The sequence below is a fragment of the Thermobia domestica genome, chromosome 15 (genome assembly GCF_964235325.1).
Source record: "Thermobia domestica chromosome 15, izTheDome1.hap1.1, whole genome shotgun sequence".
In the NCBI taxonomy this organism is placed as follows: Eukaryota; Metazoa; Arthropoda; class Insecta; order Zygentoma; family Lepismatidae; genus Thermobia; species Thermobia domestica.
The window spans coordinates 179110343-179133735 of NC_137468.1; positions in this window are offsets into that span (position 1 = coordinate 179110343).

Consider the following 23393-nt stretch of genomic DNA (forward strand, 5'->3'; position numbering starts at 1 on the left):
TTTGAAAGAAACGAAATATAAAGTGGTCCTGCTGAGTTCACGTGAAAATAGCAGGACCACTGGTAAATGTCTAAAAATCTGAAGATTTTTCTGTACGAATCGCTTACTGTGTGTGTAAAGGATTGTACAGTGAAAGTTTTCGTATGAATCAGTCTTGAATTCGAAAAAAAAATGAAAAATATTATTATTCGTGCTAAGTTATTGATAAGAAAGATTAGGAATAAGATTAAAGATTAGATATACGATTAGATATAAGGTATATTCTAAAATTTCGGTAACCATGCTTATGATTGTTGCAATACTGAAACAATTAATGGCACTATATTGGCATTAAAAATTGTGATCCGAAAATTATCGATGCCGTACAAATGACAGAACGGCAAGTTATTGTTTGTGTTCAGAATGGAAAGTAATAGAAGATTCGTGTTAATATATTCAAAACAGTACTTCCACAATTGATAAGGCAAATGCCAACATGTAAAATTGCCACATTAGTTTTATAATAGGAAATGAATTTGTATATGGAGTTACACTATCAACTTGTTCTCTGAACTTCTCACTGTCACAATACAGAGCATTAAATGCATGCAATATAGAATGAGTAGCACACACACACACACACACACATATATATATATATATATATATATATATATATATATATATATATTGTGCATATAGTACGATATTCCATACAGTTCCCCAAAGGACCTATCTAATTGTTTATTATCTTGCTCCTTATAACAAGTGTTAGATGTGAATTTATGTTTTATTTATTGTGTATAATTCTTTCAGTTTAGTTTATGCGTATTGTTTGCAAGTTAAGTAATACACCCTATAAAGCATATTCGATGTAAAAACAGGTCTTAGTTTTACAATATAAATAAAGTTTGTTTTGCGTTCTGTATCCATTGACTTTTTGTTTACTTATTATTGGAATTTCTATTGTCCTAAAATTTGAGGAAATTAGTCAATAGTCTTGCTGTCCACGCGTGAATTTACCAGGACATTTGTTTTCGATTTTTTCGACTTTGACACCGGTTCAATCGAAAACGTTTATGCTAAAACCTGGTTCAAACGCAGAACAAACGATTCGTACAAAAAAGCTTCAGATCTGTAGAAATTTGTATTCTGGTCGTGCTAAGTTCACGTGAACTTAACTGGAGCATTTAATCTTTCGGCTTTTCCAATTTGGGACCGGCACAAACGGAATTGTTACGGTACAATCCGGTACAAACGATTTGTACAGAAAAATCATCAATATTGTAGAAATTTATCGGTGGTGCTGCTAAGTTCACGTGAACTTTGCAGGACCACTTTATTTTTGATTGTTTCAGAATTTCAGACCAGTAGAAACGAAATTTTTACAGTACAAACCGGTACAAACGCAGTACAAACGTATGGTATGCTAATATTTATAATTGTCAAAAGTGGCATTGCTAAGTTCACACATATAGAAATAATCCCGGTGATGATTAAACAATGAAAGGTCAAGCTGTTAAAAGTCTATATTTCAAATTCCGTTTCAAACTAACTCGCTTACACACTAAAGCATTTGTTTTCCCTTCTAGTTTCTTCATATATTTCCAAAATTATTCGTTTTCTGGATAAAACAAATTTATTGTAAATTCTCTCAGAAACCTTTGCCTTTAACACACGAACTACCAAAGGGGTCATTTTGATCCCTCGTCGTCATTCACCATCCTTTAGTTTGAACATTAATTAAAATATGAAAAACATATGGCACCACTTTTCTTCTCTCTAATTAGTGTGATTATATCCTAAATACCATATTTCAAGCATTTTTGGTTTCCTTTAAAAATGGTGATTTACCTAGAACTACCACGGGGGTCATTTTGACACCTACCTACTTCCTCTGAAAATGGAAATGAAATCTTTGCGTTTTACATCCCATGGTTATGCCGGCTAGGCTAAAGGAGACGGTGATGATGAGAAATGAATGGAACAGTGCAACGAACAAAGTGGGAGGAAACGGGTGAGCCTGGAGAAAATCCATACAGACGGTGTGTGTCGACCACAAAGTTTACTTCCTATTTATTTTACCCTGGATAAAAATGCTTTTTTATTCTTGTTTATACTTTTTATCAAGGTTTATTATTGATGCCATGATAAAGAAAGCATATATACTAATTCTGATTCTAGTAATAATGATTCAAGTAATGAATCTGAGGAAGAGAATTCTACTGAAATTACTGGTAGGCCTAGTGAACTCCGGATTAGACTGTGTCGACGATAGTCGATGGAAACTAACAAGACATACGGAAAATTACAAAATCATATTCTAGTTCGTATCAAACCAGAACCCACATCACTCGTTACGCGTAAGATGGATGATGCTTGTGCAAGTGCATTCAGACTGCTTGTCTCTGGTAAAGTGTAAAGTGCTGGGGTCTGGAAAGCTTGGGCTGAAGGTTCTTTCGGAATGTCATACCCAGAAATAAGTTTGAAGATATAAGATTTATAAGGTTTATCTCAAATCTAAGAGGGACGAAAGACATAAAACTAACAGGTTTTGCTTATTTTTTTATATCTGGTATCAGTTGATTGAAAATTCCCTGAGGTGTTACAATAGCCATATTTGTTGCACTATTGGTGAGTGGCTCTTTCCAATGAAATCTTGCGGTCCATTATTCATTTCATGGGTAGCAACCCGGATAAATATTTCGACAAATTTTGGAAGCTTGTTGAAGTGAAGAACAAATATATAGTAAATAGTTTTCCATATCTAGGAAAACATGAAACGAGACGAAGGAACATCGCTCTTGCTCAACATGTAGTTTGACATCTATTAAATTCGGGATTGCATGAAACTTGAGGCAACATTTTTACGTCTCTACATCTTGCAAGGGAACTAAAAATTAACGGAATAAATTTGCTTGGTACTATCCGAAGCAACAGGAGAGAAGTTCCAGCTTCCGTACATTCCCATAATAAAGATTTGTATACCACTGACTACTCAAAACCGTCACGATATCACACTCACCACATATCAATGCAAGAAAAACAAAAGAGTAGTAATATTGTAATGAGTGGTCATGAAAATAAGAAAACTGAAAGTTTTGTTTTACAATCAGCAGAAAACTGGTGTAGACATTGTAGACCAGATGGATAGTAAATATCCTGTGAAGACTGTTAGAAGAAAATGGTCGGTATAGCACTTTTATAACCTATTTGGTTCGGCCGCCATTACAAATAGGCATATTAGTAGACATAAATTTGGAGAAGTTCCGCTTCTTCAAGTTGGCAAAGGAGCATTCTGAGAAAATGAAACAAAAGCGTGTTTCAAAAGATTTGCTAGCAGCATCAACAACTTCTACCGGAAAATTGAACAAGTGGCAAATCGGGGCATGTAGCGGAATCAGCATTGAAATTATACCTATATGACTCAATATAATACGATTATCAAAAATTTTGATTTACTCTTGAAACTGTACTCGTTTATATGTTCATATATTATAACGCATATTAATTTTTAGATCAGGCTAGTGTGGGTTATAACGCATATTAATTTTTATGTCAAGTCACATCAAGTCTTGGTTGTCAAAGGAACGCTAAATTTCAACCAAAAACCTCTAAAACATAAGGGGTCAAAATGACCCCTTTGGTAGTTCCTGTATAATTAATTTCCTGGTAGTTCTAGTATTAAGATGCACGTTTGTTCCTACAATGTCAGAATAGAGCAATTATCTGCATATCTTTCATTTAGAATGAAAATTATAAAAACAATACCCAATCAAATAATGAACTACGAGGGTTTAGTGTTATAAAATAATACAAAACAATAACTTTTGAGAAACTATTGTTACTTGCCTAGATCTTCCTTACTTCTCAATAACATAATCACCACCTTTATTTAAACATTTGTCGTATCTGTTCACGGACTTCGGAATTTCCATGCAATACTTTTCTACCGTCACTGCATTTACGCAAAAGATTGCACGCAAATTAAACCATAGATGTCACTTCTCTTTCTCTTTTGAGGGTCAACTGGCTTCCGTTACAGCTGTGGCCATAACGCTGATTAGTAGAGGTTGCAAGAGATCGAGTTGCGAACTTGGACTGGTGAAGATGAACTAAATTATTGAAAATTCTGCTGACTGTGGAGGAAGGAATGTTATTCGATTTCCCGACTTCTGAATAATCAAATTTGATTGCGGCAGAAATTTACTGAAGGAAAAAAGTGTAGATTGACCATGTAAATAAACTAACGATTTGCTAAAAACGTGTATGAAATGTTCAAAAATGGGCGGATAAATGCGTACGATGAGACTGGATCTGGAAGTACACCACTCATCACAGAAGACCTGAAGACTACAGTGAAAAAAGACTCATGTAATACAGGAGCGTAACTCTCGACGAATTGCACATTGTGTTTCCAGACATTTCTCGTTCCTTGCTTGGTGAAGCAGCGTCGAAACATCTAGGGCATAACAATATTTGGGTAGAATAGGTTACGTGGCAACTGAGTGAGCAACACAAAACTTAGAGAATAGGCTCAGCATTGATATTGTTGACACGATATCACACTAGTGGTGACAATATCCTTGTGACTGGTTGGCTCACATCATCTTAAAGAGCCAATCCAAATCACTCGAGTGGCATCATCCCTTACGAAAATATACACTTTTGGCAATATAGACAGTTAAAGCCACGTATCAAATATAATTGTCTGAGATCTAACTGTCCAATACACAAGCGAGTCAATACCTCTCCATCTGAACAAGTTGTGTGCCCCAAGGTCTGCCAACAACCGAAAAGAGATTTAACAATGAGGAAATTATTTTCATTTGTCTGCTTCCATTCTCTTTGCCAGTCATAGAGTATATCTTGGAAGTAAGATTACAGGACGGAAAAGACTGAGCCACTGCTAATGCTGCGTTAACCATGGTTGTATCAACACATTAATTTCTTCGAATGCCGACATTTCCCGGCATGTCTTTCAAGCTACTGGGTGTTTGAAAGAGCAATAAAATGCGTGCTGGTCAAATAATATTACTTGTGCACTCTTTGTCTACACTGTTGATGTTACTATTGTTGTTAATTATTTCTTTATCCTTTCTCTTTTTTCCCGCTTGTTGATATTTCCCTGTGTAAAATGGCACGATTATGCTGTATCTAGGAATTTGCTCAGTAAATAAATAAAGAAATAAGGATCCGATCCTAGGACTGCATGTATTATACAGTTAGTCCTCTCCCGTCAAGCACAAATATTTATCAGCTGATAATGTACCACTATTTGCTAAAAGTAAGCAGGCAGGGTAAACGTAAGCAACCCTGAGTGCCTTTCAAAAATATGAACTTATAAGTTTGGATATATTATATAAGTTAGTTGCAAAAACAAAGCTGATTTATTCGATAAGACAAAACAATCCTCAGCAATGTTCAAATTGGATTTTGTAATTGGAGTTAACTAATTCATATATTCACGCCTTTATTTTTTACCTTTCTACTAATGGAGAAGGGAATTTTATGCTAACAAACTGATAGAGTTTTGATTTAATATTAGATGGCTACTTTCAAATAAAAAATTATGACCTCTGACTACCTTCTATTACACACCAAAGAATATCATTGAAGGTTTTAGATTTTCCGGAAGAACGTATTTTAATTCATTTTAAATAATTTCATATCATTAAGTAAACAGTAATCTTAGAAAGTTAATTTTACCTTCCCAAAAAGGTTTAACTCTGCTCTTGACCTAAGCAATATCTCAGATCCTGCGTCTGAAGTTTCTTTACAATAGTGTCTCCAATGTAAGGAAAAATACAGTACATCTAATTCTAACACGATCAATACGTTTTAAAAAGAATAAAATTTGAGTTATTGTGATACTTATAACAGAAACAATACTATTGTTATTTTAGTAAATTGGATACAGTGCGAATTTTATATTGAAAGAGATCTAAATCTTTGAATGCATTACAGAGATATATGGGAGATGAAATCTCTTCATCTGAAACTGAATAAATATCCCAAAATATCCTTGCTATATTTTATCACTTAGCTATATAAAAATCAATATTTAACACAAACGTTTCATTATTTCTTCTTACAGCTGGATACCAAAACGGCTCCGTTTTAATTTTGTTTATAACTGAGCCTTTATGATTATAATATTTTAGGATTTCTTAAGGATAATAGAAAAGAGTAAATATCGAGAATGTATACCAAAAACTTACAAACTATGAAAATTAAACACAAAGAAATATGGTGTTATGGAAAAAAGATATTTCCGGGAACGACAGTATTTTATCACAAGCGAAATAACCACTATCATGCACGTAAACATGAATTAATTTTCAGGATAGTTGAAAGTCTTCCAAGGGCTCAAATTCAATATGAGAGTAAATTATAACATAGTATGTTAAATAATACCTAAAATTTAACTACATTTACCGAAAAGTAGGAATTTTGTGTAGTACAGGGCTCTAGGAGCCACCTCCTGCGAGAATCCTTGTCTACTATTGTTGAAACCCACGAGAACAACGGACTTATTACACACGAAATAGATAAATTGCTCTGAAACATAGCAACACTTTCTAATAAGAAGCATTTCATCACACGATTCATGAAATCAGCCCTTACATGATATATATTGTAACCAATCTAGGTTTATTTTATACATTGTTGTAGTCTATTAGTATTTCTTTCACGAAACAGATCAGTTGAAGTTATTTGAACGAATGCTACAGTTATATTAAAGCTTTTTCTTGCAATGAATTTTTTTCTCCTTGTTTTCAAGTCGTATCCTTGGTATTGCGACAATTTTGTAAATACTCGTATTGTTCCACTAACTAACACTTCTTATAAGTTTTCGTTTATCTTCGTGCCAGACTGAATTAATTTAATTCATAGAAAATAAATGAATTCATCGAAGTTTGAATGGTCTGAAGACATAATTGCTTAAGAATTTTGAAAACACTATTGAAACATCGACATTTTGATGTTTATTTATTTAGTTTTTTTCCTGCTAGCTCATTAGCCTCCAATGCAAATCCTGCATCCTGTTATGGAGCAAATTCTGAAGTGGTAGTGCTTGAGGCAATGTTCATGCTTTCTTCAAAGCAGAAATTCAATTCTAAGGGTTTGAGGTCTGCAGACAAGCTTCACTGAATAACTACGTAAACTACGCTCTTGTTGCTGTACTAGGACAATAATATTGTAGGTGCCGACTATTTTCGTCCAGGAAGCTTCAAGGGATTAAAATTCCTTAGTTCATTGGCTGTATTTCATCGGTAAAATGTGCCGATAAAGATAATAATTGCAAGGTCACGCAGCAGCGCTAAGTTTATATTCATTTTTCAGAGCCTTAAATAAAATTAACAATCGCTGTCCTATCCACATATCACGCATTCCTCTAATTTTGTATTGTACAATTAAACTGTAAAAAGATATAAGCGTATCCTGAAAGCTTATGTAGCGTATAATAAGCCATATTATGCCTTCCAATAATAACTTTTAGATTTTAAAACTATAATTCGCTAGAGGCGGTATTGAATCCATGTACTCTATATCCAATAGCGCCGAAGCTGCGCTGCCTGAACCAAGTGTAACATCTATGAACTTAGTAAATACATTTCTCATGTGCCATTAAATCCCACGAGGAAAAATAACTTATGACATTACTACCTTTTGTTTGTTCATACCAACGTCGAATAGAAAACAGTAGAAAGATTATTGCGTGGATTCTAAACAGGCCACACTAAATTAAGGCACTAAACATGTTGTAGAAATGTACATTTGTATTGGTGATATTTAAAAGCACCGTAGATACAATTGGGTTGATGAGAATTATATCAGAACGACTTCGGGATGTAAAAGTTACGTTGCGATTGTGCTTCATCTATGTCAACAATGTTTCGACGGAGTCGATTGGACCAAACGTCGAAAATATTTAAAGAAATTGAAGTCAAATGGAGAGTTCGACTACTTTTTCGGAACATCTACATAGGAAACGGAGTGAACGTGTGTTGGAATGAAGAAGAATCCTATAATGTGAAGATAAGAAAAGGAGTCAAACAAATATATAGTATGCCGTCTCAACAATTACAGTGGCTAATTAATAAATTAAGAGTAAAAAGGAATTAGTGATTTCAATGTTATAGGGTAGAGCAATAACAAGATTAGTTGTGGTAATTTGCAAACTATAGAGGTCAATATCGAAAATTCGAAAGACATGAAACGCGTTGTAACGGGCTGGAGTAGAGCAAAGCGGACTTGAACAGGCCGATAACTTCAAGTATCTGGCAAATATTTTGATAAGAGACGTTTATGTAAAAATTAGACGCGTTTAAGAATTGTCTTTCCAAAGAAGCATTCCGCTAGAAAAGATCACCCTTAAATAGCAGGTTTAATAATGGGGCAAGGAAGAAGTTGGTCAAACACTATATATGGAATGTATGGTTCAGAGACTTGTTATTACAGAAGTTAGAGAAGTTTTAGAACTTCGAAATGTGTTATTAGAACAAGATGGACTAGATAAAATTCACATATAGAGTAATTGACAAAATGTTATGAAACATATAGGAGAAAAGATAACGCTGTTAGCTAGCATCCTTCAAAGGAAGGCCAATTGGGTTGAAAAAACCTTGCAAAGAAATAGTATTCTTCATATCACCATAGAAAAATGATGGAAGGAAAGCAGGGAGTAGGAAGAATAAAAATGAAACTGATCTACGATGTGAAAATAGAATAAAACTTTTTAGTTAAAAAAGGAAGCTGAAGATCGAGAAATGTGAAGGAAAATCTAAAATTAAAAAAAAATCTCTTTAATCAAGGGATCTGCACAGACGCAGAATACTGAATAATAAGGAGGAGACCGATTAATTACTTCTTGTGTTAGATGAAAGAGAAATCAATTTAGATTTTAAAAAGGTTAAGTAAAATTATCTCCTCATGAAATTATACATTAGTCTCAGAATGAAAATTGGAAAAATTATGATGTTACCGTCTATCACAGGGGTTCCTTTTAAATTTCGTAAAAATCGCAACTCTCCTGAAAAATCAAACAGTACCTGTTCGTACTCTTTAAAGAGGTCGATATAAAATATTTCACGACATTTTCTCCTATAATGACGAAATTATTTTTAATAAAATTTTAGTGATTATTTTTTGCCTCTACCCAGACTGTTTAACCATTTGATTTACGGAAGTATCAACTTATTGGTTTCTTGATCCTAACAACTTTTATGGGGATTGGACAATGTGTAGAAACCCAAAATTATAGAAATGATTCGAAGTGGTGAATTTACAACCACTGATGAATTTACACTCCCCCTCAAATGAAACCCAATTTCCGTACATAGCGTTAAATTGTTAATCCATTAGAGAAGATGGGAAGTACTTGCAACGCATTTTTCTCAGTTTCAGATGAAATATTATAAAATAATTGTAGACTAAAAATGAAATTTTCAAAGCGTCAAGTGTGTTGGATGTGTTGCAATGAACAGTATCTAAAGTAATGAACAGGTCTACGCAACTCACGGCAAATTCACATTTTCGAAAAGGATTTATGTGCAGTAGAAAACTGTCTGTGACAGGTCCGTTCTAGCCTTGAAGCAGATTGTTAGAGGAGGGTTACCAAAGAGTACGCACGCCCTAAGAGCGCGCAGTGCCAATTACGCTGAAGTGGTAACACACAGAATTGTTATTGCTACGCTGTTTGATGCGTCTTTGTGTGAGAGTTGATACGAAGAAAAGGGAAGTTAACGGATCGCTGCAAACAGAAAATACAGCTAAAAATAACTTTTTTGAATTCTTGATGTAATATTTTAATACTCTTAGTTAAGAAATTATTCTGATATAGCAGCTAACTACAGTACTCTTGTTGCATGGTAGGAAACATGAATGCAGATAGAATTGTTTACCATGGCTTTGTTTCGGGGGTCTTGCATATGCAGCCGCGTGGATGAATTTTACTCGAGTTGACTGCTGTTTCCCAAAGAGTGCGCGTTAGTGAGTTACCAAAGAACGCGCACGTACTCTTTGGGAGAATTTCTTTGATAGCATGTGTGGGTAGCGGCATTCATATTACATACTATGGTTATTCTCATCAGTTACTCTCGGAGTGTAATATGATGTTTGAATGGATTGTAGAATTATTTGTAATTGTTTGTCTTCGATTCAAGCACCAACTGTAAATCACATATAAGAAGTATTTTAAATTCACAAAATTTCTTAAATTACAATGATGATGTGGTGTTCTGCCCGAAGGTAGGCCTTTGGTCCATGGTAGTTTGCCATTGCCTTTCATGGTATGATGATGTCGTCCTAAGTAGTGAGGAAATGATCAAAATAAAGATTCTGGAAGTGCTCTGGAGGAAAATTCTGAGTAAAATATGGCTTCGATTACGATTGTAATGAAACCACAATCTAAGAATTAAAAAATACATACACTAAAGGTGTTGTTCAGGATTTTTTTCCAGTTGGTGGAATAATGTAATGAAACCACGAACTAAGAATTTAAAAAATCATCATTAATTTTACTCACAAAAATCATAATTTGTGGGTGAAACTAAACGAAGATTTTCTCTAATGTTTTAAATTTCGTGTACGTTCATAATAAATTATTTAAAACCACATGGACGTGTAATGAAGAAATTGTTGGAAGCAAAATAGTTTAGAATTGCCTGTATGCGAACAATTGGAAGCAAACCTTAGGGTAAATTAAAGTTTACGAAGGGGTTTAGGTTTCAAGTATGATAGATGTTGAGTGCGCCCTCTTAGGGACCGCAAAACGCACTCTTTGGGACACTGCTCCTTAAGAGTACGCATTTGAGTTTTTTAACTTTTTAACGTATATCTCCATTTCTACATCTAGTAGTAAACTTTTCTATTTCTTACAATGTAGCCTAAACTTCAATTAAAATTTTGTACAATTTATATAATTTTTGCTTCATTACTTTCGGAGCTATTTGAAATTGAATATTAAGTGCGTGCTCTTTGGTAACCTTCCTCTACTAAGAACCTTGATGCGACTACGTTGGAAGATATCAACTAGCTTAAGCAGCATTTACTACAGCCTGCCTAAATAATCGTTATCTGCTTCGATATACAAGACATGATCTATATGGTTGAATAACATGCGCGAAAGAACTCATAAGAAACCTTTATTCTATGACAAACTGTAGTAGAGCGATGAAGATTTAACACAAAAGAATGATCCTGGAGATGTATGACATTGTAGATGTAGGAGTCTTTGTTTACATTAATTTAAGCCTCGGAACATGAAAAATGGCTGCCGTTCTGTCGTGTTTTGTAAATGACTTCACGGTTTTCGTTACCGGTAGATCATTTGCTGATGCTTACCAGTTCCATCAATTGCTATAACTATGCCATCGTTTTAGCGGATACGTGCTTTGAATGATTTATACGTTTCCCGCCAATGACGTAATACTCCAAGATTATTAAACTACCATTCTTCCAGTTGCAGCTGTTACGCTGTGATTTGGGTAACACCGAGATCAGTTCAACACCTTCCTTCGAATTACCAACTTCCTGCCCTATAGTTAATTCAATATCTGTGGTCCACTTTTGGAAAACATATCGTTCTATAGCTTTAAATCTCACTTTCTCTTCTAGGGAACTGAATGATGCACTGCACGAGGAGAAGTGAGATATTCTACTTGTTACAAAGGACTACCTCCATGACTACACTCTATCTCGCATCAGCGCTGGTCAGAGGTTCGACAGTTGTCACATTCCATGTTAATCTAGAAAGTTGAACTTTTAGACGCTTGCACTATATAAATAAGACTCTCTACAAAAACTGGTACATGTAACGACAAAGGCTACATTTCCTTATGTTAGTAAATGGAATATTGTTTTCGATTACAATTAGTCAATGACATTACAAAATAATAATAATATAAGACGTATCCTACAGTCATTTTCCTTACTGACATCTGATATCATTGGAAATTGAGTTAAGATAACACAATCATATGTGAAGGTTTGAAACAGAAAACAAAATTTGTCTATACAATATTTTCCATATTTAACCCTAGTAGTATTACTAGATTGTATTTAGTTTTAAAAAAATGACAATATAATTTTAAAAAGAACACGATCATTATTGCAATTTATCATTCTGGAATACAAGTCGTATTCAGTTAATTACAATGATTTTTTTTTAAATTTCATAATATGCCTTATAGATAGCGCTCATATAAAGAGATAGTAATATTTTAAACAGTAAGTTATTATTTGTTCCCTTAGAAACGGATGTTTACACCAAATTTACCATTATATATTCTTTCAATCCTGTATTAATATCTTTATCGAAGTTAACAATAAACTTTGATTATAAAACCAGTAAAATTCTTTGCTTGTATATAACAATTGTACATAGTAATACTTCCCGGTACAATAGTTCAGTTGGACAATTTTTATGTAATAAGACGGCTTACACCTATGTTTACTGTAAACTTACACCTTGTAACTGTGTTTTGTACGAATTATAACAAATTTGTAGCTAGCCTTTCACTAGTCACATGTGCTGTTTGGATAAGCGTTTCTTCCAAACATGTTTCTGGGAAAGCATTGCCCCAAGAAGGTCTGAGAGTTGCTTCCTTAGGAGACCAAAATAATACGTTTAAAATATAATAACTAATAATAACTAGAATATTACCGTTTGCAAAGAACAGGGTCTCCTCCGAACAGTAAGTGTGCCCCATAATTTTTTTTCTGAAAGAAATACTAGGTACGGTCTATTATTTTCAGGAGTAATGAGTTTAGCTGAAACATACATTAAATAATTTTGCCTTCCAAAAATTTCCTGATAAACATAAAACATTTTTTCATTGACTGCACCCTTCGTAGCGATATGTCAACAGTTTTTGCTTCTACAGCTAACAAAGGGAATTAATTCCTGGTGATAAAAGTAAATGCAGTGAACAGACACAAACGTATCCTCTTTCTTCACTGATATTCTCTCTAATAGCACAGCATACACTTGATTTGAGTTCATAAATATTCGCAAACATGAGCTAAATGAAAAATCACAAACATGTTTCTAAGTTTTCGAAACACATAAGAAAGAACACCATGCACAAGGTTACAAAAAAAAAAAAAACAAATTAAAACAGACACGAAACTAATTAACATACAAAATGTTCAAGAACTGCTGGTGAAAGATGGAACTCTACAAATCGTATATAAATAAGCTATTTTGAAACTTTATGAACTCGGTATATCCAAAAACCCGCATACAAGTACTTTGTTTCACATGCTGAAGCTAAGGTAAGCCTAGAAAGCATGCGAGTTCAATTCTGTAGCCGGGTGTAGTAGTTACATAACTAGCAGTTGCAATAATGGAATTATATGAGAAATTGAACTACTATTTTCCCTATCTGGAACCTTACTCATATCAGAAATTTTCTCGCCTTCTCTTTACATTATTACTCTATAGGAAATAAAGTTGAAACCGGAAAATGTATTCTCTTCTACTCTACTACATCAAATATGGGAAGAATAATTGACCGTAAGGTGAAAATCTCAAGAAGTATTTGATGGGTCACCACGAGTTTGGCCAGAATTTTAGACGATCGAAAGTTTGAAATTTATTTCGTTGAGGGAGGTTACTCATCTACCGGAACTCGTAGAAGTCAAGCATTTCTAGCATTAAGGCTTATCATCATAGAGCAGAGCGAAAACAATTAATTGTCCCAAGAATAGATTTTTTGTCTATTCTTATATGTCCATTAAAATGCAAAGTAAAATGACTCCACTATGACTTTTGGTTTTACTAGTTTTCTAAGTACAGCAGAAACGATATTTTCTCTTTTAATTAAATCAATTTAACGTTCTAAGAACAAATACTGTTCCATTTTCTCCCTTAAGAATGTTCCCAAACTGGAATGCAGCGATCTAGCAGCTCCGGTTTAAACGTTGATCATTATATCGCTACAGAGTGAACAGAGTTTCCAAATCGCGACAAACGGTTGTGTGAAGTCAATTAACTACCTCAGGAATATAATCCATCTGCACTCTAAACTTTTAATTATAGCTGGAGCTCATAGAAGACTGCCATTTCCGTTTTCTATATTAACTGAGAAAATAGACAGTTAAGTAAAAGCGTGTACTGCATAACTAGCCGTTGGTATCGCATATCGCTCTAATTCTTTCATAAGTCAATACAGGAAACCGTCAATACAGGAAACCTTCGTCTTTGGTGCGTTGTTACGAAAGATTCAGTTGGCCTTCAATTTGTGCCAGAGAAACGCGTAAATCGCCATGAGTGCCGCGTACGCGTCGCGCTACGAGGCTGTGTTCCTCTGTAATCACCCAAAAGGTCCAAAATTGTCTTATGCGGCTGCTAAGTACATGAGGAAGTCGACATCATTTGTCCCTAATTGGTTTGAGCGATATAAAAAGACAAAGGTGTTGATGACTTCCGGAACGTTGCTTGACAGCCAAAGTAACAACTAAAACCGAAAAGCAGATCCTGAACTTATTTTCTCGGAACCCGACCTTAACGTTGCGTCAAGAAGAAGCTAATTGAAGCAAAAGGTGTTGATATATCTCACATAGCTATACAAACCCATCCTCAAGCGCTTGGCATAAAATGGCGCAGTTCGATAAAGAAACCTTTGTTAGGTAAAAAGAACATGAAGAAGCGACTCGCTTGGGTGAAAAAATATTGACCGAGATTCGAGCAATGTAATTTTTACTGAAGAAGTTTCGGTTTGGGGTCACGTTATTGTTCCAGGAGCGTGGACATCTTCCACCAACAGGTTAGTGCAGCGGACCGTTGAAACAAATCTATAAAAGTTCATCTTTGGGGCAGTTTTTTACAATGGGTTTTGGAAAGCTGTATGTGTTACCTACAACCTAAATGCTCTGAAAATGCTTGAAATTTATAACAAAGCTTTGTTACCCACTGCTGAAAGTTAGTTGATTCCAAAAAAAATCAACGAAGATTGGATCCTGCAGGGGGACAAAGATCCTAAATATCGCAGCAGGCTTTGTACTGAGTGGAAGACACAGTCTGGCATCGACACTTCATTGGTCCTCGCAGTCACCGGACGCAAATCCTATCGAAAATGTGTGGGGAAACATAAAGCATAAGCTTCATGGAATAAAATTATTTATTTTGATTCAACTAATACGAAACATTCGTCGTAATTGGAAGTCCTCGCCAAATGAATACACCGTGTGCTTGGTCGAAAGTATGCCACGCAAATGTCAGGCAATCATCGACGCTGATGGAGATTGCACAACCTTTTAACAGGATCGCATCTTTGTTCTAATCTTGTAGAATGTACTCATGTATTCAAAAAAGATTTTGAATAAATATTTCTGTGCATAAACCCGAACACGCTCTTGCTTAACTGACTGTATGACGATATATAAGTAAACTCATTGAGGTGGTAAATACCTATCACTGCTACTTAATTTTCCAAATAGCGATCTTATAAGTTTTCAAGATGTGTTCTTTGGTTAAAAATTTCCTATTTTTAGTTTCCAACAATGAGTTACAACATTTCTTCAGTAGTAAATTGCTTCATTTTAAATATAACTTTGTGGAAACATATAATGAATATATTCGGCATTCAAAAAATCGATTACACCAGTGTTCAATCTCAAGACAAACGAAGAAAATTATATAGTGATATTCCATCCGTAGATGGAATTATATATATATATATATATATTACAGTTAGTGAGCTATAACTGAGTCATGGCCTGAGTATATTTCTTTTCGTACTGAATACTACATTTAAATAAGTATTTTACTTCCTCTGTATCACAAGTATTAAATCTAAGTTTCAGCAAAAAACATTGTATTAAAATAAGCAATTTTCACTTTGTACTTACGAAAATATTATCTTCTTATACATGTCGTGACTATGAAGAAAATTACGAAGATGTATAGGAAAGCTAGAAATAATAACTTTATGGTTTACAAATAAGAACGCAAAATTGGTGTTCATCAAATCAAATCAAAAGAGATGATAACATTTGAGTAAATTCACATCAAAAAACATGAGAAATTCATTGACAAAAGCTCACTCTCTTGAAGACTTTGGAACAGAATTTACTAATGCCATATTACAGCATTATTATATGTTTATAAAACAGAAATTTACACGTAAGAGTGATTTAGAGGCAACTAGATTATTTTACTTCCATTCTTGTCATTAACTAAGTTTTCATTAGTACAGCCAATGAGATGGACAAAGAAGGAACGAAAACAGTTATTTTCAAGTGATTATAGATCAAGTGTAGATGAATAAAACTCAAGAACATTTAGTGCAAACGAACTTAAAGATTTACAAGAACAGTTAGAGTTGAAGCTTACTAAAAAAGCTGAATTTTTACGAAATTCGATATGAAAATATATGGTTCTTCCTTCTCTCCGTCGGCAAAGCTGGCGAAGCACGAAGTGAACATTGATGTATTATTTAGAACTTCGCAAATGATCAAATTACGTTAGTGTAGGATGGATAGCTTCATAGGAAACTCCTCAAAATAAATTTGCCATAGATACGGGTGACAAATAACGAAACTACAGTTGCATTTAAGCAGAAATTGCCTATCAAGTCGTAGTAGACGAATCCTTAAGCATTGTACCCAGATTGAACTAATTGCTGATGAAGAACATTTTTTAAAAAATAATGAAAATTGGAAGACTTTCAGCTTTGCCTCTCCGCCTGCATTAAACATAGTGGACGCGCGTGAATATTCTTTCTATGTTAACAATATAAAGGTGTAGGATTCTGGGATATACAGTGTAATGAGGACACCATAAAATGTTTACACACAATTAAGTATGCGCGGGAAAATCCGAAAATGCATTTACTATGAAACGGTCGTAGATTAGACCCTATAACAGTTTTATTCTCACAGTAAAGCAGTTTAGGAAAAACACACTAAAGTTTCATATTATATATGGCTCAAGCACATCTTATGAAGTGAAAGATGATCCAGAAGGACTCTCAAACTCTTAAATTCTTCATGTCCTTTGCTGAACACACCAGATTCGAGAACATTCAGGAATTGTACAATAACATTTAGGATATTCACAATATATAATAAGACTGTTATCGTAGTATACATATGATGATATCCTGGTAGAGACAACGTCTATTTGTGACGTAAGGTCTGCAGTTTGTATATTTATATAACCAAGGTTACCGATTTATCAAAATACATCTGAACACTTCATTTAGGTATTATCTTTTTATTGTAGTTCGTAATAAATTAGACATTGACACACTTTTAAATATTGTACATACAATTACCACCAGATCTATTCTTCGTTTATATATTATTTATTTTCGTTGCTAGGCCGACTTACAAAACATGCCATATCACTACCACTACAGACCATAATAACAGAAAAGAAATTACATATATTTCTCTATATATGTTCTTCTTCTTCCTTTTGAGCAGGTTGTGCATAATTTAAAAGCACATTTTGCTTGTAAATACAAGTTATTGAATTAAAATTACTCGATACTGTTACATAATGTAGCCCGAAAAATGGGACTTCTTGTTTAGAAAAAGGAAATCCTGGACCGTGGAATATCACCTGTTGGTTATTTGATTTTTCGAATGACCTACGTATATGCAATAATTACAATTCATACAATAGTATATATATATATATATATATATATATATATATATATATATATATATATATATATATACAGGGTGGGCCATTTTAATTAATCCACGGAAATATCTGAAAAATGATAAAACATGGAAGAAATTTTTGAAGTACACGTTATATATTGCTAAGGGGGAAAACCAATTCCGCCAAAATTACCCCTCCCCGCCCCCAGCAAACGGGGGTAACGGGGGGTAACTTTGAAAAGTCAAATGGGAACATGGGTCGAGTAATACCTCGTTCGAAAGGTCTTGGAAAACTAAGTAACGCTGTACTAAAAGATATTTCATATTGCGCACCAGTTTCAAAATGGTCGTCATGATATGGTTCGATAACTCCAGTACCCGCAGTATGAAAACCATGGAAGGTAAATGAATGGAACAAAATTGAAATACGTAAATATCATAGGGCATATCGAAGGCCCTCCCTGAAGGGGTCTTGTGGGCTAACTTCAAAATTTCAATGTCCGACCGGACAACGGTTCGGGCATACGCTTGACCTACCCAATGCTGTTTGGAAGGCAGACTTCATGCATAGAGAATTGGTGCACTAAGTTAACGCGGATGGCCACAGTTACATTTTGATTAACTATTAGCATTCATGTCATATTGTGAGCTTGAGGGACGAAACGGTGTGTATGTATATCCCCGAAATGCTTCCTGAACAGCCAGCACGCATTGCATAAAAGTTTCTCTTTTTTTAGTCACTACAGCGTCATCCTTACAAACAAATGTTTCAACCACACCATACCTATTTGTAAGGTTAGCCTTAATTTACGAATTAAAGTAGAGTTCTCGTTTGAACTTTCACTTTACTTTCCACCCCACTCACATACAGAGCGCAGGGAGAGATTATTTTGCAGGACTTGGATTTCTCTCTATACATCATGGCAATTTTACTCTAATATTTTTATCTCTGTTGTATTATTCTCGAGCCTTGGAACGCTTCCGTGGTTTTCCTATTTAATTTTCGTTATTTTCATTTATGTCTAACCGTATTCATACTATGGGCACTAGACGTTTTCTTAGACACAGTCACCATGTCTTTGCGATCATTTTGAAAATGGTGTCTCATGTCGAAAATTTTCTTACAGAAGCTGTTTGGTATTAATTTGTCTTTGTACGTGATGTTACTCGCTTCAAGCTGCTATTCGAAATTTTCAAGTTGGCCCCGGATACCTTTCAGTTGGCCCTTGGAGTCACCCCGACAACACCTCTCGATGTGCCTTACGTCAGTTAGCTACTCCAGTTTTTCTTTTGTTGATTTATTTCCAATCGCTTTCATACTACGGGTACTAAACCTTTTCTCTGACACGGATACTATGTTTCGGCGGCCTTTTGAGAACACTGCCATTTCACATCAATCGTTTTCTCCTGCAATATGTTAGATTTTGCAAGATTTATCGAACGAAGTACCACTCGACTCATGTTACTATTTGAAATTTTGAAGTTAGCCCCCAAGACCCCTTTAGGGAGGCCACTGGGATCACAGGGACCACACCGTTCGATATGCCCTATGATATTTACGTATTTCAATTTTGTTCCATTCATTTACCTTCCATGGTTTTCACACTACGGGTACTGGAGTTTCCGAACCATATTATGGCAGCCATTTTGAAACTGGTTCACAATATGGAACATCTTTTGGTACGGCGTTTCTTAGTTTTCGAAGACCTTTCGAACGAGGTATTACTCGATCCATGTTCCCATTTCACATTTCAAAGTTACCCCCCGTTTCCCCATTTATGGGGGGCGGAGAGGGGTATTTTTGGCGGAATTGGGTTTCCCCCTTAGCAATATATAACGTGTACTTGAAACATTTCTTCTATGTTTCATCATTTTTCAGATATTTCCGTGGATTATTTAAAATGGCCCATCCTGTATATATATATATATATATATATATATATATATATATATATATATATATATATATTCATCCTCACGGCATTGTCAAGGCTCTATATTTGTATTTTACATTTATTATTGCAACCGGGTGTTTGTGACTGCAGTATTCGGTAGCCCGATCATCACCCCTCTTCTTCGCGCGCAGAGTCATTCGAAGAACTGAAAACGTACTCTGTACACAAACAGTTTATGGTTGTGAACTCGGAAAGCAAGGTACTTCTGCTTGTGAAGGTCAAAAAGTGGGAGAAAAAAGGATGTGTAGAATGTAAAGAGGGTTCAACAGTGATGGATACTTGTAAGAACCATATTCATTTGTAGTTCGTGCACATTCCGAGTGTAGAGCTACTGTGGCACAACGTATATTGTAACTGTATAACTCTTGTACACCGCTTGTAGGTCCATTGGCGTATGTGACGACCGAAACTATGTTGTCAGCTCTGACTGCGATAAGGCACAGCCGTGCTGCTTTTGCTTTTCTTTATTCTTTTCTTTGTCATTTGTGAGACGCCAAACATGTTGTTTTTGCTTGTTGCACGCGCTGAACGGGTTCCTGCGGAGCGAAGTATTTAACAAGTTGACTACATATTCTTGTTTGCGATAGTTGTAAATTGGTTAACTGTTGAAAAATATACGAAAATAAAGCTGTACTTCTAAAGGTATATTAGTCGATGACGTAGCTACTGACAGTGTTGATTACAGATTTTTTCGAGGAAGAATTTAATTACAGTTGAGGTGAAAACGAGACGTCCATTTAGACAGCCCCCCCCCTTATCAGACTCAATCGGAAATGGTCTCAATCGTTTGTACACAAATGTGCAGCCGAAATTTTCGTTTGTACAAAATTAGGGGCGCCGTCAGAACGAAAACAAAGTGGGGGCTGTCTACGTGGTAGCCCCCCACCATGTCCAATTCAATCACAAATTGTCGCAATCGTTTGTACTTCGTTTGTACAGAAATGTGCAGGTGAAATTTTCGTTTGTACACAATTAGGGGCGCCGCCAGAAAGAAAAAACTAGGGGGCTGTCTAAATGGTAGCCTCCCCACCATGTCCAATTCAATCACAAATTGTCGCAATCGTTTCCACATCGCTTGAACAGAAATGAGCAGGCCAAATTTCCGTTTGTACACAATTAGGGGCGCCGCCAGAACGAAAACAAGTGGGGGCTGTCTAAGTGGTAGTCCCCTACTATGTCCAATTGAATCAGAAATTGTCACAATCGTTTGTACAGAAATCTGCAAGCAAAATTTTCGTTTTTCGACAATTAGGGGCGTCGCCAGAACGAAAACAATGTGGGGGACTGTCTAAATGTTAGCCCCCGACACCATATCAAATTCAATCACGAATTATCGCAATCGTTTCTACACCTTTGTACAGAAATGTGCATTCAAAATTTTTGTTTGCACACAATTAGGGGCGCCGCCAGAACGAAAACAATGTGTGGTCTGTCTAAATAGTAGCCCCTCCACCATGTCCAATTCAATCACAAATTGTCGCAATCGTTCCTACATCGTTTGTACAGAAATATGCAGGCAAGATTCTGGTTTGTACACAATTAATGGCGCCGCCAGAAAGAAAACAAAGTGGGGGGCTGTCTAAATATTAGTCTGTCCACCATGTCCAATTCAATCACAAATTGTCGCAATCGTTTCTACATCGTTTGTACAGAAATGTGCAGGCGAAATTTTTCTTTGCACACAATTAGGGGCGCCGCCAGAACGAAATCAAGGTGGGGCCTGTCCAAATGGTATCCCCTCTACCATGTCCAATTCAATCACAAATTGTCGCAATCGTTTCTACATCGTTTGTACTAGAGATGCAAAAAAGCCGGCTTTTTTGAATCGATGTTTTTTTCACATAAAAAGCCGGCTTTTTGGAAAAAAAAACGAGAATTTTGGAAATTTTGGCTTTTTTCAACTTCATGATTTTTCTATCTAAATCGCTTTCTTATAGTATATTTTATAGTTAGATAAGAATTCCATGACCTGAATGTGATATTTCGCTCTGAAATTCACCATCAAGATGGATGGAGCACTTGTTTTACGAATTAAAGCTAACATGAAGAATGTAGTATTTTGAGGGTAATTTTAGAGGCTATTTAACTTTATTTTAACTTCCGTGTTTCATTTCTAAGAGCTTTTAGTACTCTAGCTTCTAGTGCAAAAGTTAAACTTGCCCGTTTTTCTATTTATCCGTCAAAGCGTACGTTTTTCAATATATCCGTCAAACCGTACCTCCACATTTCTGTTATACTGTAGCTGTGAAGTGGTTTAGCAATAATTTTCCGGACACAACCTTGAATACCAATTTATACAAATAATCAGTAGCGGATTTAGAAAAGTACTTTAGGAGAGGTTTTTCTAATTGTTTCGTTTCCTAAAAAGTCCTAATTTTATTTGGGAAGTGCTTGAAGTTTATGAGTACAGGCATAACTAATATTTCGTTTCGTTTATATGTTTAGCAATAATCTTCCGGATACAACTTTAAAAATCATTTTATACTGAGAATCAGTGGCGGATTTAGAAAAGTATTTTGGGAAGAGTTTCTTACTAATGTTTAGTTTTTTGAAACATTCGTAATTTTTATTTGACGGGAACTTAAAGTTTATGATTAAAGGCATAAATAATAGATATTTCGTTTGTTGCAGACATTCCGTAACTTTGTGGAACGGGATTCAGTCCGAAAGACCGCCCCCTAACCTTCGCAAGACCGTCACTGCTGGTAATTAGTAATAATAACTATTTAAAAACAATAAGAAAGGAAGTCGGCCAACTCACAGTATACGCACTATTTCTACATTCACAGATGGAATAAAGAAAAGCTTTGTCAGAATGGTCGAATGCTGTTTGAATCCCGGACTTCCCGATAGAAGCTCAAAAGCTACCCGCTCAGTCATGTTTGTTGTGCAGTTGTATTTAGCTTAACTTAAATATATTCCGTAGTCTTTTTTTGGGGGGGAGGGGGGAGTTCCGTAATGATATGTTGAATCTCTCTTGTTAAAAATTCAGAAAACTTGAGGATTGGGTAAACTGTGATGGTGGTTCTATAAAACTTAACTGTAGAATTTCAAGAATATACAGAACCAAAAGCTCTAGATGTGCAGCCTTTAAGTGTATCATATAAATCTAAGTATTTCTCTTATGTTTTATTTTAATTTTATTTTGTTTCAAAAAGAGGGTATGGAATATGTTGAAGTAAAAATACTACATACTATTTTGCTAGTTATTTGTGTATTCTTTAAAAAGAAGTGTTTACTTTTAGGGTTGGCTGGTTTACACCAATTTTTTTTTTAATAACTGGTTTAAACCACAAAAATAAAAAGAATGAAAAATGCGGATCGTGTGAACTTCATGGTGACGTTTCCTGATATCAAACCACCTGCAATAGTTTTATTTCCCTTTCACCTTTTAATCAAGGTGTCCCATGTTCAATTCTCGGTCGAACCACAAACCTTCTTTCATGCGTAACCCAAGTAGCGGTTCGGATGTCAGTTTAAGCGAAAGTCTTCTCCTTGATAACCTCGGTATTTCGTAAGGATGTTAAGCCTAAATATACGAAACAAACCAAATTGTATATTTGTGCATGCCTAAATGCTTGTTGTTTTATATTTAATTGTTTGCTTAAATATATTGATAGAAATTGGCAAAATTTATCGATTGCCTACGTAGCATCCAACTTTAGCTTGGATTGGACTTTCAATGATATCTACGTACCGGTACTAAATTTGTAATTGAATACCTCAGTTTTAGCGTACTGATTATGGTACGTTGACCTTTAAATTTTACATGCAAAGCAATAACAGGATTTTCCCGTTATTGTCTTAAATTTCAAGTAATGACGGGATTTTCCTTCT